A 13,359-nucleotide genomic window follows, 5' to 3' on the forward strand; every position below is an offset into this window, starting at 1 on the left:
ATGTCGGGTATTTAGTGGGCACTTAAAAATTAGTTGCTAAAAAACGAATTACCGAAGATAACAATTGGTTGACTCTCTGCCATATGCTAGGCCCTGTCCTTGAGGATGCTACCAGGATGGTAACGGAGATAGGCCCGAAAATAAACACACCATGGTTCGCTCCTGATTTTACTGAAGCATATCCAATGCGCTTCAGGATCCTCAGGGTGGAAAACTCCCGGGGTGTGCAGAGCCCTGGGAAGAAGCTCCTTGTGTGCTAGGGAGCCAGGCGGAGCGGCAGAAGAAGCAGATGGAGATAGACAATCCGGTTCCTCGCTTCCCTTGGCCTCTCAGCATCTTCTTTTCCTGTCCGCTGGAATCCTTTGCTCTCCACGCTTGAGTGTACAGGAGCTGGGCATCAGCGGGATGCTCCCGTCGTGGGACCCCCAAGTATATCCTCTCCCATCCCAGGGGAGCCAGGCCCAGGTTTTCCAGCTCGCTTGTCCACTACCTGCAAGACCTCCGACAGCAGGTTGAGCCCTGGCGGCTCGCCAGCGAGCCAGCGCCCCGGTCCCCGCCCCCTGCCTGCAAGCTGAGGAGCGCAGCAGCCCGCCCCGCCCCCTCCGCCCGCGGGACCCCCAACCCCGCCCCGCCCCCGCGGCCCGACCGCTTCGTTTCGGGGGGCGGGGCCGTGAGCTGTGCTGTCTGCAAGGCGGGGAGAGCCAGGGTAGGAGGCGGGGCGGCGTCGGCATCGGCCAATCAGCGCCGCGAATCACATCCATGCAAATATGAGCACAATGGAGCGAGCCCATCACTCGTTTCTGCAAGCAAGCTTGAAACGGGCTTCAGTCTGAGCGGCAGCCCAGAGGACCAATGATTCTATGTTTTGAGCCAGCGAAGCCCAATAGCGTGGCGAGGAAGGCGGGCCTGAGCTGGGTTAGGGTGTCCTTGCAGGGTGTCTGAGCTAAACTTCACCAAATAATAGCTGTTTGTATTTTGGCTGCTGCAGGAGCCATTTTAGGTAAGTTCTTCTCTTAACTTTTTATTTTCCTGCCTGGCCCCACCAGGCTGGTCTTGCCCGCGGGGACCCTGTCTCCATCCCGCTGGCAGGGATGGGGCTGCCCTATGAATGGACCGGGGTTGAGGGGCCGCAGCGGCGCGAGGCCCGGCCGGGCAGGGGTCCGAGCGCGGCCGGCAGGCGCGCGGCCAGGCCGAGGGCCCCGGGGCCTGAGGCGAGGGGCTTGGCGTCCGCCCTGCCTTGCTGCCGCGCGCTCCGGCCGCCCTCCGTCCTTGGGAGAGCGCCCCTGCGGGCTGCGCGCCCAGCTTTGGGGGTCCTGCTTCAGACCCCGAGCGCGGGCCTTTGCGGTGGGGCGGGGCCTGCAAAGGCTTCCCGGGGGACCCCAGCGGCCCGCGACGCGTGAGGGCCGCCCCCGCGCCCGCCAGCGGCTACCGCCCCCGCGGAGAAGTTGCTCTGCTCCGCGTCCTGCGTCTGTTTGCAGGGGTGAAGGAGGGTGGGCCGGTGCCAGGCTGCTGCTCCGGGAGGGGGGCGGGGGCCCCGGCGCGTCCCCGGGTCGCGCGCCCCTCCCGCCGGCTCCTCACGCACTAACGCGCACTCGCCCCGAAAATTGGAGCCCTGAAGATTCCAAGCCACCAAGCCACCCCGCTGCCAAGTTTGGTGCGTTATTAGATTGCATGTTAGAGCTTGCAAAGAAAAGGAGGGGGTTGGGGAGGAAAGGAAAATAGAAACGGAATCTGTCCCCTTCAGGTATTTTTCTTTTCTATTGAGAAGTAACGGAGAATGTCCTTCCTAAAATTTTCAGGGACCATGCCTGTCAGATGTGCAGAGGCCTTGGCAGCTCCTTGGGGTTTAAAACGAGGTTATTAGGAAATCCCCGCACTAGTGAGAGATAATTGAAATGTGAGTTTGTTTGCAGCTTCAGTTTTATTTGATCCAATTAAAAATGCATAAGCAAGCACTTTATATTTGTGTACACAGAGTATTCCTGGTTTCAGTTATGACTAATATGACTGTGGTTTCACGAGTGTGGGATCTAATAAGGCAGTATAATTCAATTTTGAGCTCGTAGGCCCGTGTTCTCCAAATTAGGCTTTATAGACCATTAGTAATCTGGCTAAGGTTTCTAGTGAATCCCTGGCATCTCTGAGCATCTTTCTCTAGTGCTGTGTGTGCCTTATTCTCCACCCTTTAAAAAAACTTGTTCATTTCTGCTGCAACAGATCCATGAACAGAGAAAATAGATATTTTAAATATTGACAGCTTTTAGAGTGTTTGGAATATTGTGCCTATGATTTGATTATTTCCCAAGCGATATATAAGAATATCATGCCAATAGACCCCCATATTGGCACACTCCATGGAGATCTGCTTCTGGTGCTTTTGGAAAAGTCTGGACAGACACCACTCTGTTCCCAGAGCTACAAACACTGATGCGGTGAGTGGGTCTGTCCCATGGGCTGTGCGTCGCACAGTAGCTTAGCCGGAAGCCAAGTTGGAAGATCAGGTTGGCAACCTCCGAGAGAGTTTTTGTGAACTTTGTGGTTCTCTGGCAACAGAAGGATTTCAGATCTGTGTATGATAAAATGATTAGGCATGAGTTGCCATGTAGCATGCTTTATGCCAACCCTAGCAGGTGGTTTCGCAAAGGCCTGGGAAAATGTGGAGTGGTATGACTTAATTTGGAGTTCCGTCATAGATGGGTTATTAGTTTTTCTGTGTTGAAACGTTTTTTTTTTTTCCTTGATGAGTGGATTATTAAAAGCTAACCTGAGGGCTAGGAAGATAGCTCATGGGGTAACGTGCTTGCCATACTAGCATTAGGACCTAAATTTGTCTCTCTGGCCTCCACAAGAAAAAGTTAACGATAAAAAAAAAAAAAAAAAGAAAAAGTTAAGTTAGCTCCATAATCTCTGGGGCTTGCTGACCAGCATAGCTGAACTGGTAAGCTCCAGAGAGACTTTGTCTCAAAAAATGAGGGGGCGACATTGAGGAAGAAACGCCGACCTTTGGTCTCCATGTGCACAGGCACACAGAGAAAGCTCCTATGTTGTATAGATCTCTCCCCTCTGTGCCTTTGGAAGCTCCGCTTATAGTAAGTAGTTTGAGCTGGTGTCCTGGTGTAGTGAAGTTAGTTTGTGTTTCTGTGATGTTCGGTTCCCTGGAGTCATGGTTTTTATTTTTCTTCGTTTTTTTTTTTGTTTTTTTTTTTTTTTTTTTTTTTTTTCCATTTAGCTTCTACGTTATAGCAATGCAAACTGGATATGATTTTAACCCCAATTTTCAAATATCTTTTCAGTTATTTTTATAGTAACATAGTGAGGAGGCCTTCCTCGGTATATGACTTCAGGCTAGAGGTTGGAGAACCAGTTGGACGTGGAGTGAAAGAATCAGAGTTATTTTAGGCCTTCCATTTTAGGAAGATCCACTGGGGAGTTTTTTGTGTTTATTGGTATACTTTCTTTATAGCTGTCCCAAATAGCAAATAATAAAATGTAGCAGATTATTTTTCTTTAGGAACGACATTCAATTTATGATTTTGCCAGCTGAATATTACAGAAGATTTATCAGAAACAGTATGCCCTGAGGCCACTGTATCTTGGAGATTTCTTTGGTTTATTTAAGTTTTGAAACATTTTTGGTTTTCTTGGAAGCATGGCTGAATCCCAAGCCTACCTTGTGGTTATGCCCTCTTGTGTTAAACCATGAGGCTTCGTAACCTCAGATTTCCTTCTGCCGTTGCTTGTGCTCTCCAACTTCCAAGGGAAGTCTGTTGGTAAGGACCAGTGGGTCTCATGTGCGCTTTGAACAGGTTGTAGGATTCAGAGAGTCTCCCTGCGAAAACACCTTTGGTACAGGACAGCGACAGTATTCACATCCCCTGGAGAAATTGCATCTCTATTCCACTTTCCCCAGTGGTTGCATTACCTACTGGCAAGCCTACGACAGTTTTATTCTTGATAAATATTTAGTGAGTTTCTTTTACCTCCATCCCTCATATAAGGTGTGATTTAGTTCAAGCAAAAAGCTACAGTGTATTTCATGGGGTTGTCTGCATTCTTCTGTACCGGGTAGTAATCCTGCAAACTCCAGAATACATAAAGTAATAGCTAGGGCTAAGGTGTCTGCTCTTTAAGGATCACTTATTTGCAGTGGAATGTGGCATACTTGTGAGCAAGCAACAGAGAACCAGCACGCATTGAATATTTTGTGTACCTCTAGCACTCAGCTGGGTGCTGGCTGGGGCCATAGGGCTGGAAGGCACCCATCTATAGCTCTGTAGCTCTGTTGCTCTATAGCCACTTGGTGAAGCTGGGCTCCAGTTCAGCAGAACGAAGTAACATGTTGAAGGCCGAAACTAGAAAAGGGTAGAGGTAAAATTTGAACTCAGATCCTTTAGATCCAAGGCAACTCCAAAGATGGTTTTAGAGGCGTGAGTGTATCGTCTTGGTTTAGTCACATGTTGCTAGGTCAACGAACATTCTTTTCCTAAGTATGCATCCAATTTTACTTTTCCATTTCAAGAATCTATTACTTAAGGGGGGGGGAAATAGAGTGAAGGTCCAGTCATCCTCCTTCCCTGTAATATACTCAGGAGTTTAGGAGTAGCCTGCTACACAGTAATCATGACGTGCAGAGGGAGAATGCAGTCACTTTTCCGTGCCAGAATGTTCTTCTCTTTCGTTTGTGTTGTGGAGGCGTTGATACCCTCATGAGAAATTCTACTACTTCCATAAAAGTCCTGAAGGTAGTAAAATAGAGTTATTTTAAAATGTCTATTGCTGCTCCCATCCTGAACTAAATTGTTTGGATAAAATCCAGAGAAAAGTTTTTTTGTGTGTAGTATCTGTGTTAGTCAGTTTCTATAGTTTGTGGTAGAGTCTTGTCCTCCGTATTCTTTATGTCCTTTATCGTTCTTACTCTGTCCTGGGAACTTTAGAATAAGCAAGGTACGTGTGACATGATTTAAGCTTCTTTTGGAGGTTTTAAAACTCTGAACTTTTTTCCCCTCTGTAATCAAGAATATCTTAAATTTTTTTTAAAAAGATTTCTTTTATGTATATGAATGTGTACCATGTGAATACCTGGGAGTTAATAGTTTTGAGCCACCTGTGGCTCCTTCAGGAATCGAATCCAGGCGCTTTCCAGAGTAACAAGTACTCTTCACTGCCGAACTGCTGCTCAAGCTTCTGACTTAAAGCGTTTTAATGAGGAAAAAGTCCTGGTCTTTCAGCAGAATTATATGGTGAGGCTATCCATTACTTTAGAACTTAAGGCAATATTTGAAAATTTTAAGAGCATTAGGAAGTAGAATATTAGAATCTTTTCAGGGTGTGTTTCCAAATATAAATGGCAAGAATTAATATGTACTTGAGTTTATAAATAATCGGAAGGGATATTTCCTTTTCTTATGTATTCTTTAAGGATTTTATAAGGAGTATTCATCTAGTTTTTTAGGTAAAATTTTTATACAACAGTTAAATTTCTAATATATTGAATTCTTTGTATGCTATGTCACCACATATTTATTTAAAAATTTGTTTGGTTTTATTTTTATTTTTATGTATTTTTGAAACAGGGTCTCACTGTATTTCTAGCTGGTCTGGAACTCACTGTGTAGCCCAGGCTGAACTCTGACTCATAGAGATCTATCTGCCTCTGCCTCCCAACTGCTGAAATTAAAGACACATACACTACCATGCCTAACTGAAAATTTTTGTTTTTTGAATTTAAACATTGTTTACGTAGAAGGGCTGACTTCAGGTGGAGAAAAGGTCTTTCTGGTTTGGTTGTAACATTTTCAATAGTCATTGGTTTGTCTTTTAAGGCCAAAGAATAGCATGCAAATCTCTTGTCATATGTGGTTTCTCATATTATCCCCCACTTTTTCTACCCACATACCAAAAGGTTTAAATTAAGACTCATTGATGTAAGTCACTCCAGAGTCATCATCTTTCATGTGCAGCTTTAGCTCCACCTGTGGAACATTCCCAGGGGTCATTCCTAGACTTCTTCCTCGCTCTGCTCTTCTGGAAGGTGTTCCATGCTCGTTCCTCTTTGTAGGGTCTAAGGTTGTGGGAAGTAAGGGGGCAGTTGTAAGACAGCCTTAGAGGGCTCTGGACTTCTCAGTGTCAGATGGGGCTAGCGGGATAGTTGTGGCAAAAGTGTATGACACGTTCTCTTTTTTCTTATTTCCTTATTCATTTTGTTTTTGCTTTGGTCCATATATGAGGATTTTCTTTTTCCTGAACCCAAAATAAATAGCCCAGGCCTTTGCCTTTATTCACATATGCTTAAGGAAGGAACGAGCCAAACAGATTCTTGTTATAATTAAGCAGAATACTTGAGATATACATCAAGACTTGTATGTAGTGTCTTGCAAGTTCTGTGAACATTAAGTGGAGTTTTCTAAAAATTTGACAAGTTGATCATATCAGATTCCATCAAACCAGCTGTTACTGTAGAAAAGTGTCTTGTTTTTAAGGTTCTTGGTTTTTACTGTATGATTTAATAAATAAAAACAAGTTGATAACAGAAGTCTAGAGCAGTAAGAGACTCCAAAGAGCAGCTCTGGCAAGTAATTGGATAGACTTTCTTATAGAAGCTATTTATTAGACTGGAACACAAGTTGAAGAGAAGAATCTTTTTAGTTTTCTTGATAGGTTTGGTAAAGGTCACTGATTCCTATAGGGCAGTAGTTCTCAACCTGTGGGTTACAACCCCTCAGGGGTCGAAGGACCCTTTTACAGGGCTTACCTAAGACCATTGGAAAACACTGATATTTTTATATTACGATTCATAATTAGTAGCAAAATTAGTTATGAAGTAGCATCAAAAATAATTTTATGCTTAGGGGTCACCATAACTTGAGGAACTGTATTAAAGGGTTGCAGCATTAGGAAGGTTGAGAGCCACTCCTCTAAGGACTTAATCCTTTCTGGGTGTACATAGTAAAGAAATGTGCCTGGGCTGTTTGCTTTGGATTCAAGAAAATAAAGTTCATGTTCTCAGAAGTCCTTTGAAAAATTATGCCTGATAAACTAGGTACAGATCATAGGTTTTGTTTACTGAAAGAAACTTTACATAATTTAACAGACTATTATGACTCCTGTAGTTTGGCTTAACAATTCTTGCAGTGTTAGCAGTCCAAATTCAACTGGTAGGTTCCTATGAAAGCATTAGGCCTTTGTCATTGCTGGTCAGATGACAGGATTAGCTCACACTGTAAATATGACATCAGTACTGGCTACTGTAAGGTTTCTGTGACAGAGACCAGACAGAAGTAGATGGGAGGGACTTATTCTGGCTCAGTACGGGGAGGGGGGTGGGGATGCTGTTGGCCAGGCTTGGTGGCCAGGTTGTGGTTGTGTCAGCAGGAGTGTGAGGGGCGATGTGTGTTGGTGTTAGTAAGGAAGCAGAGGGAATCTCTCTGTAGAACCGTGTAGGTCCCCACAACTGCCTGCCACCTCCAGCTAGTCTCCACTACCTAAAGATGCCTCATCTCCCAAAGCAATGTCACCATCTGGGGCTCAACTTTTCTACACAAGTGGTCTATGGGGACAGACCATATCCTGACCCTGCCATCATTAGATTCTGTAAGACACTATGTTAAGGATTTAAGAGTATTCTACTTAATGAAATTAACAGTTTTGCCTTGAATTGTAAAAATACATTGAGGAGCTTATAGAGTTATGAAAGATTAATGAATGGCAAGCTTCAGAAAGATGATTGTAGAAACATAAAATGACTCTTTATAGATGTAACTATTTAAAATAGCTCCTAGAATTGTTCAGGTCGGAACTGTTAGCATCTCTTGGTTGAGTCCTGTACAGTACTTGTAATAGACATATTTTATGTGGTTCCTTAGAAAAGATATTTTACCTCTTAAATTTAATAATAAAAGTATTAACTTACATTTTTCTGCTTGATGTGATTTTTTTCCCCCCAGAACCCTCTGGAATCCATATTTCTGATATTTTACAGAAGTATTAGCCTGTGGTAGAGAATCCTGTGCAGTGTTGCGACACTTCAGCACTGCCATGAAGCTTGTTAGAGATGTCAGACTAGTGAAGTAGGTCCTGGAGAACCAGGAATCTATCAAACATTTTTTAATGAAGATTGACATTGGAGAAATTTTTCTAAAACATCACTGCCTAATAGAACTTTGCACTATGATGGAAATACCACGTGAGTTACTAGCCATATGTACTTTTAAACCCCTCATATGTGGCTGAAGAGAAATTAAATTTTATTTAATACTAATTAAAGTTTTAAGTGGCTGGTGCCACTGATACAGAATGGCACAACTTTAGACCCTTAGTCTCTGCCCTCCCCCAACCCCCTGTTGTAGCAAAAGTGTTTTTTTTTTTTTTTTTTTAAATTTTTGCTGGAAAGGCAAATTAGAGATAAGACTGTCCCCAATGAGGGTGAGCAAGTTATATAATTAAAATTGACATTATTTACCCACCTGTATTTGTCTGCTTTTATGTGAAAGTTCAGAAAACTGTATTAGAAATAAACTTGGATGTGTTTCCCGAGGCCTTGAGAAACAAGGCCTAGTAGATTCACCAGCAAGGCCTCTTCACTTTTCTGTGTGACTTCTATGCATGCTCTCTTTCAGTATGGCTTCTGACATGTTACCTTAACTGGGTTTGAGGCAAGCAGTGTTTTAAGTGTAGTAAACACTTAAGTGTAGTTCTCCGTTCTCAGTAGAAATAGTGCTGGTTATAATGGGTTCCATCTCATTAGGTCATAGCGTTTCTATTTCAGGTGTATTTATAAACTTAATACAGGGATGGTTTTGCAGTTTGTAAAGGAAACCATTTTGATCATATTATTCAAGTCTCCTTTGAAAGACTGGTTTTTCTCTGCCCCCTTTGCAGCATGGTTTTTAAAAGTATTTGGTAAAAGAAATTTCTTTTGATCATTCAGGAATATATTTACCTCTCCCTGCCCCATGCGCTTGTACTTCAAATCTTAAACTTTGGAAACCCAAGGATAACATTGATTTTAGTATATTGATCAGTATCCCCAGCAGAATTGCAAATTATTTTGTGATTGGCAAGTGGATAGAAGTTTGATTATATAGAAGTCAAATTTGACTGTGAAGATCACATGGCAAATCATTTTTAAAATGCTGTCTAGTCATAATAAATGGGTCTAATCAAACAGCAGCTTGATTAAACATATTTACCAAATTTTAGTTCATAAGTGGGAAATTGTTGGTCATTTGGGTAATCTTACAGAAAGAGGCATTGGCTTGTCTTGTGTGGTTTCTAGGCTCAGAATGCTAGTCAGAAGGTTCCTTAAAGAGCACTGTAACACGGCACTGTCTTTTGTGGCTATGGCACTGGTTAATGCTGTTTCAAATCACATTTCCCATGTGTACATTCTTTTGAGTGGCAGGTCTTATGCTCTCAGGGCCCAGTGGGGTATGATGTGGTAAGGAGAGTGTCTGTTTAACTGAAAATGACATGAGTACCTGATTTGGGGACCTGTCATTTTGAAAGATGCTGCTTCAGTTTCTTTTTGTTTATTAGCATTTTTAAAAAGACCGTTTTCTTGTATATCCTTGCCATTCTCTTTCTGATCTGTATCAAGTGTGTGCCTCTATGCCTGCCTGGCTTTTGTGTAACTTTTCTTCCAAAAGGATTAAAATTCTAGGAAACTGTGCATGTGTTGGAATTATATGGCTCTCTCTTGTCCTTTCCTTCTTCCTTTCTCTCCTTCTTTCCACCTTCTAGCAAGGTCTCAGAGATCCCACATTTGCCTTAAACTTGCCTAATTGTGCAGAGTATGACCTTGAACTTCTCAACACCCTTTCTTCCACCTTCCAAGTACTGAAATTACAGGCATATGCAAACACACTCGTTTTCATGCAGTGCTGGGGATGGAACCCAAGGCTTTCTTGCATGTTAGGCAAGCACTCTACTAACTGAGCTCCATCCCTATCCCACTATGAGGTCTTGAAGAATTGGTAAGCCCATAGATGGAATTGAAATCTAATAGTTTGACAGATCCCATGTTTAAAACATTTGTGATTTTCCTTGCTTTAAGTATGTTCCCCATGTTAAGATGGTGCTACATGACTGATTACATAAGCTGTACACAACTATCAGTTGTCTAATTTACCCATAATACCTGCTTTTTCTACTCTTGTCTACTCTGTATCTATTTGCAGTGTTTCATGCCAGCAAGGTTCTTCCCTGGGTATTCATGACCGTGTGTTCCATCTTGAGCTGAGTTTTGTTGCTGTCATCGTTAGTGTGGTTATAGCAGTTACTTCAAGCTTGTTGTTTAAGAGGATTGGATATTGCAAACATTGGCATTCTAACCAGATTTCTCAGAAAGTAGAGAAAGCACTTTCGGTTTTCGTGTGTAGAAGACTTGGAATGTACTTCTGAGAACATATAGTTTAACCTTATGAATAATAAAATGCAGTCCTAGTGATGTTAGTATTTTGTGAGCCTGTAGCACTCACTGGTCTGTGGCAGTTCTTATTCTTTTTAAGGTATAGGACTCCCTCCTTAACTGTCACAGGTTAGGGTCCTGAAAACTCATATAGGAAATTTTTTATACATTTTTTTATAGATATTTATTGAGCTCTGCGTTTTTCTCTGCTCCCCTCCCTGCCTCTCCCCTTTCCCAAGGTCCCCATGCTCTCAATTTACTCAGGAGATTTTGTCTTTTTCTACTTGCCATGTAGATTAGATCTATGTAAGTCTCTTTTAGTGTCCACATTGTTGTCTAAATTCTCTGGGATTGTGGTTTGTAGGCTGGCTTTCTTTGTTTTATGTTTAAAAATCACCTATGAGTGAGTACATGTGATAATTGTCTTTCTGTGTCTGGGTTACCTCACTCAAAATAATGTTTTCTAGCTCCATCCATTTCCCTGCAAAATTCAAGTTGTCATTTTTTTCTGCATTTTTTCTCCATTGTGTAAATGGACCACATTTTCTTCATCCATTTTTCGGTTGAGGGGCATTTAGGTTGTTTCCAGGTTCTGGCTATAACAAAGAAAGCTGCTATAAACATAGTTGAGCACATGTCCTTATGGCACGATTGAGCATCCTTTGGATATATACCCAAAAGTGGTATTACTGGGTCTTGAGGAAGATTGTTTCCTAATTTTCTGAGAAATCACCACACTGACATCCAAAGGGGTTGTACCAGCTTGCATTCCCACCAGCAATGCAGAAGTGTTCCCTTTTCCCCACAACCTCTCCAGCATAAGTTGTCAATAGTATTTTTGATCTTGACCATTCTTACAGATATAAGATGGAATCTAAGAGTTGTTTTGACTTGCATTTCTCTGATATTTAAGGATGTTGAACATTTCCTTAAGTGTCTTTCAGCCATTCTTGATTCCTCTGTTGAGAGTTCCCTGTTTAGGGCTGTACTTTTTTTTATTGGACTATGTGATCTTTTGGTGTCTAATTTCTTGAGTTCTTTGTATATTTTGGAGATCAGACCTCTGTCTGATGTGGGGTTAGTGAAGATCTTTTCCCATTCTGTAGGCTGCCAGTTTGTCTTGTTGACCGTGTCCTTTGTTTTACAGAAGCTTTTCAGTTTCAGGAGGTCCCATTATTAATTGTTTCTCTCAGTGTCTGTGCTGCTGGGGTTATATAGGAAGTGGTTCCCTGTACCAATGCATTCAAGTATACTTCCCACTTTCTCTTCTGTAAGGTTCAGTATGGCTGGCTTTATGTTAAGGTCTTTGATCCATTTGGACTTGAGTTTTGTGCATGGTGATAGATATGGATCTATTTTCATTCTTCTACATGTTGATATCCAGTTTCACACAGGAAATTTTAAAAAATGGGGGAATTGGGGCTGGGGAGATGGTTTAGCAGTTAAGAATACTTGCTGTTCTTCCTGAGGATCTGGGTTCTATGCTCAGCTTCTGTGTGGCTCACAATCATCTGTAACTCAAGTCCCAGGATGTTTGACACCATTTTCTGTGCTGTGTTGGCAAAATATGTACATTTGGTGCACAGACACAAATGCAGGCTAAACACCCATACACATAAAATTAATTTAAAAAAAGAATATGAGAGAAAGGAGTGCTTGGAAATGAATAAATCTATAAACTACATATTTACATTTAAAAAATTGAATTATGTATTATATACCATTCTGATTTTTTTTTTGCTTTTAAATTTTATTTTATTTATTGTTTTTGATAGCTATATGTTTTCCCCACTTCCCTTTTTCCTTTTTCTCCTTCTACCCTTCCCCATGCCCCCCTCCCCGTACTCCCAGTTTACTCAGGAGATCTTGTCTTTTTCTCCTTCTTAGGTGAATCCCTTTATGTATCTCTTAGGGTCCTCTTTGTTGTTTAGGTTCTCCAGGGTTGTGGGCTGTAGATTGGTTATTCTTTGCTTAATGTCTAAAAGCTACTTATAAGTGAGTATATATTAGTCTTTCTGGGTCTGGGTTACCTCATTCAGTATGTTTTTTTTTCTAGTTCTGTTTATTTGCCTGCAAATTTCAAGATGTCATTATTTTTTTACCACTGAGGAGTACTCCACTATGTAAATGTACCACATTTACTTATTCATTCTTCAGTTGAGGGACATCTAGGTTGTTCCCAGGATCTAGCTATTATGAATAATGCTGCCATGAACATAGTTGAGCAAATAAATATCCTTTGTATGATTGAGCATCCTTTGGGTATATGCCCAAGAGTGGTATTGCTGGGTCTTGAGGTAGATTGATTCTTAATTTTCTGAGAAACCGCCATACTGACTTCTAAAGTGACTGTACAAGTTTGCACTCCCACCACCAATGGGGAGTGTTCCACTTACTCTATATCCTCTCCAGCATAAGTTGTCATCAGTGTTTTTGATCTTGGCCATTCTGACAGGTATAAGATGGTATCTCAGAGTTGTTTTGATTTACATTTCTCTGATGGCTAAGGATGTTGAGCATATCCTTTTTTTAAATTTATTTATTTTGTATACAATATTCTGTCTGTGTATGCCTGCAGGCCAGAAGAGGGCACCAAACCTCATTACAGATGGTTGTGAGCCACCATGTGGTTTCTGGGAATTGAACTCAGGACCTCTGGAAGAACAGTCAATGCTCTTAACCTCTGAGCCATCTCTCCAGCCCCTGTTGAGCATATCCTTAAGTATCTTTCAACCATTTGAGATTCTTATGTTGAGGTCTGTACTCCCTCCTTTTTTTTACTGGATTATTTGTTCTTTTGATGTCTAGTTTCTTGAGTTTTTTGTATAATTTGGACATCACTCCTCTGTCAGGTGTGGGCTTGGTGAAGATCTTTTTCCATTCTGTAGACTGTCATTTTGTCTTTTTGACCATGTCCTTTGACTTACAGAAGCTTCTCAGTTTCAGGAGGTCTC

The 13,359-nt window shown here is 41.9% G+C and overlaps 1 protein-coding gene across 3 annotated transcripts in view; it reads left to right on the plus strand.

The window, feature by feature from the left end:
• Positions 1-923: 923 nt before the first annotated feature.
• Positions 924-13,359, plus strand: part of Chd6 (chromodomain helicase DNA binding protein 6) — a 178,089-nt gene continuing 165,653 nt past the window's right edge. For all 3 annotated transcript variants that reach the window (XM_038332118.1, XM_038332120.1, XM_038332121.1), the window contains exon 1: positions 924-1,000. The gene's annotated coding sequence lies outside the window, so the exon portion shown is untranslated. The remainder of the gene's footprint in view (positions 1,001-13,359) is intronic.

Source organism: Arvicola amphibius, chromosome 5, assembly GCF_903992535.2.
Source record: "Arvicola amphibius chromosome 5, mArvAmp1.2, whole genome shotgun sequence".
Taxonomy (NCBI): domain Eukaryota; kingdom Metazoa; phylum Chordata; class Mammalia; order Rodentia; family Cricetidae; genus Arvicola; species Arvicola amphibius.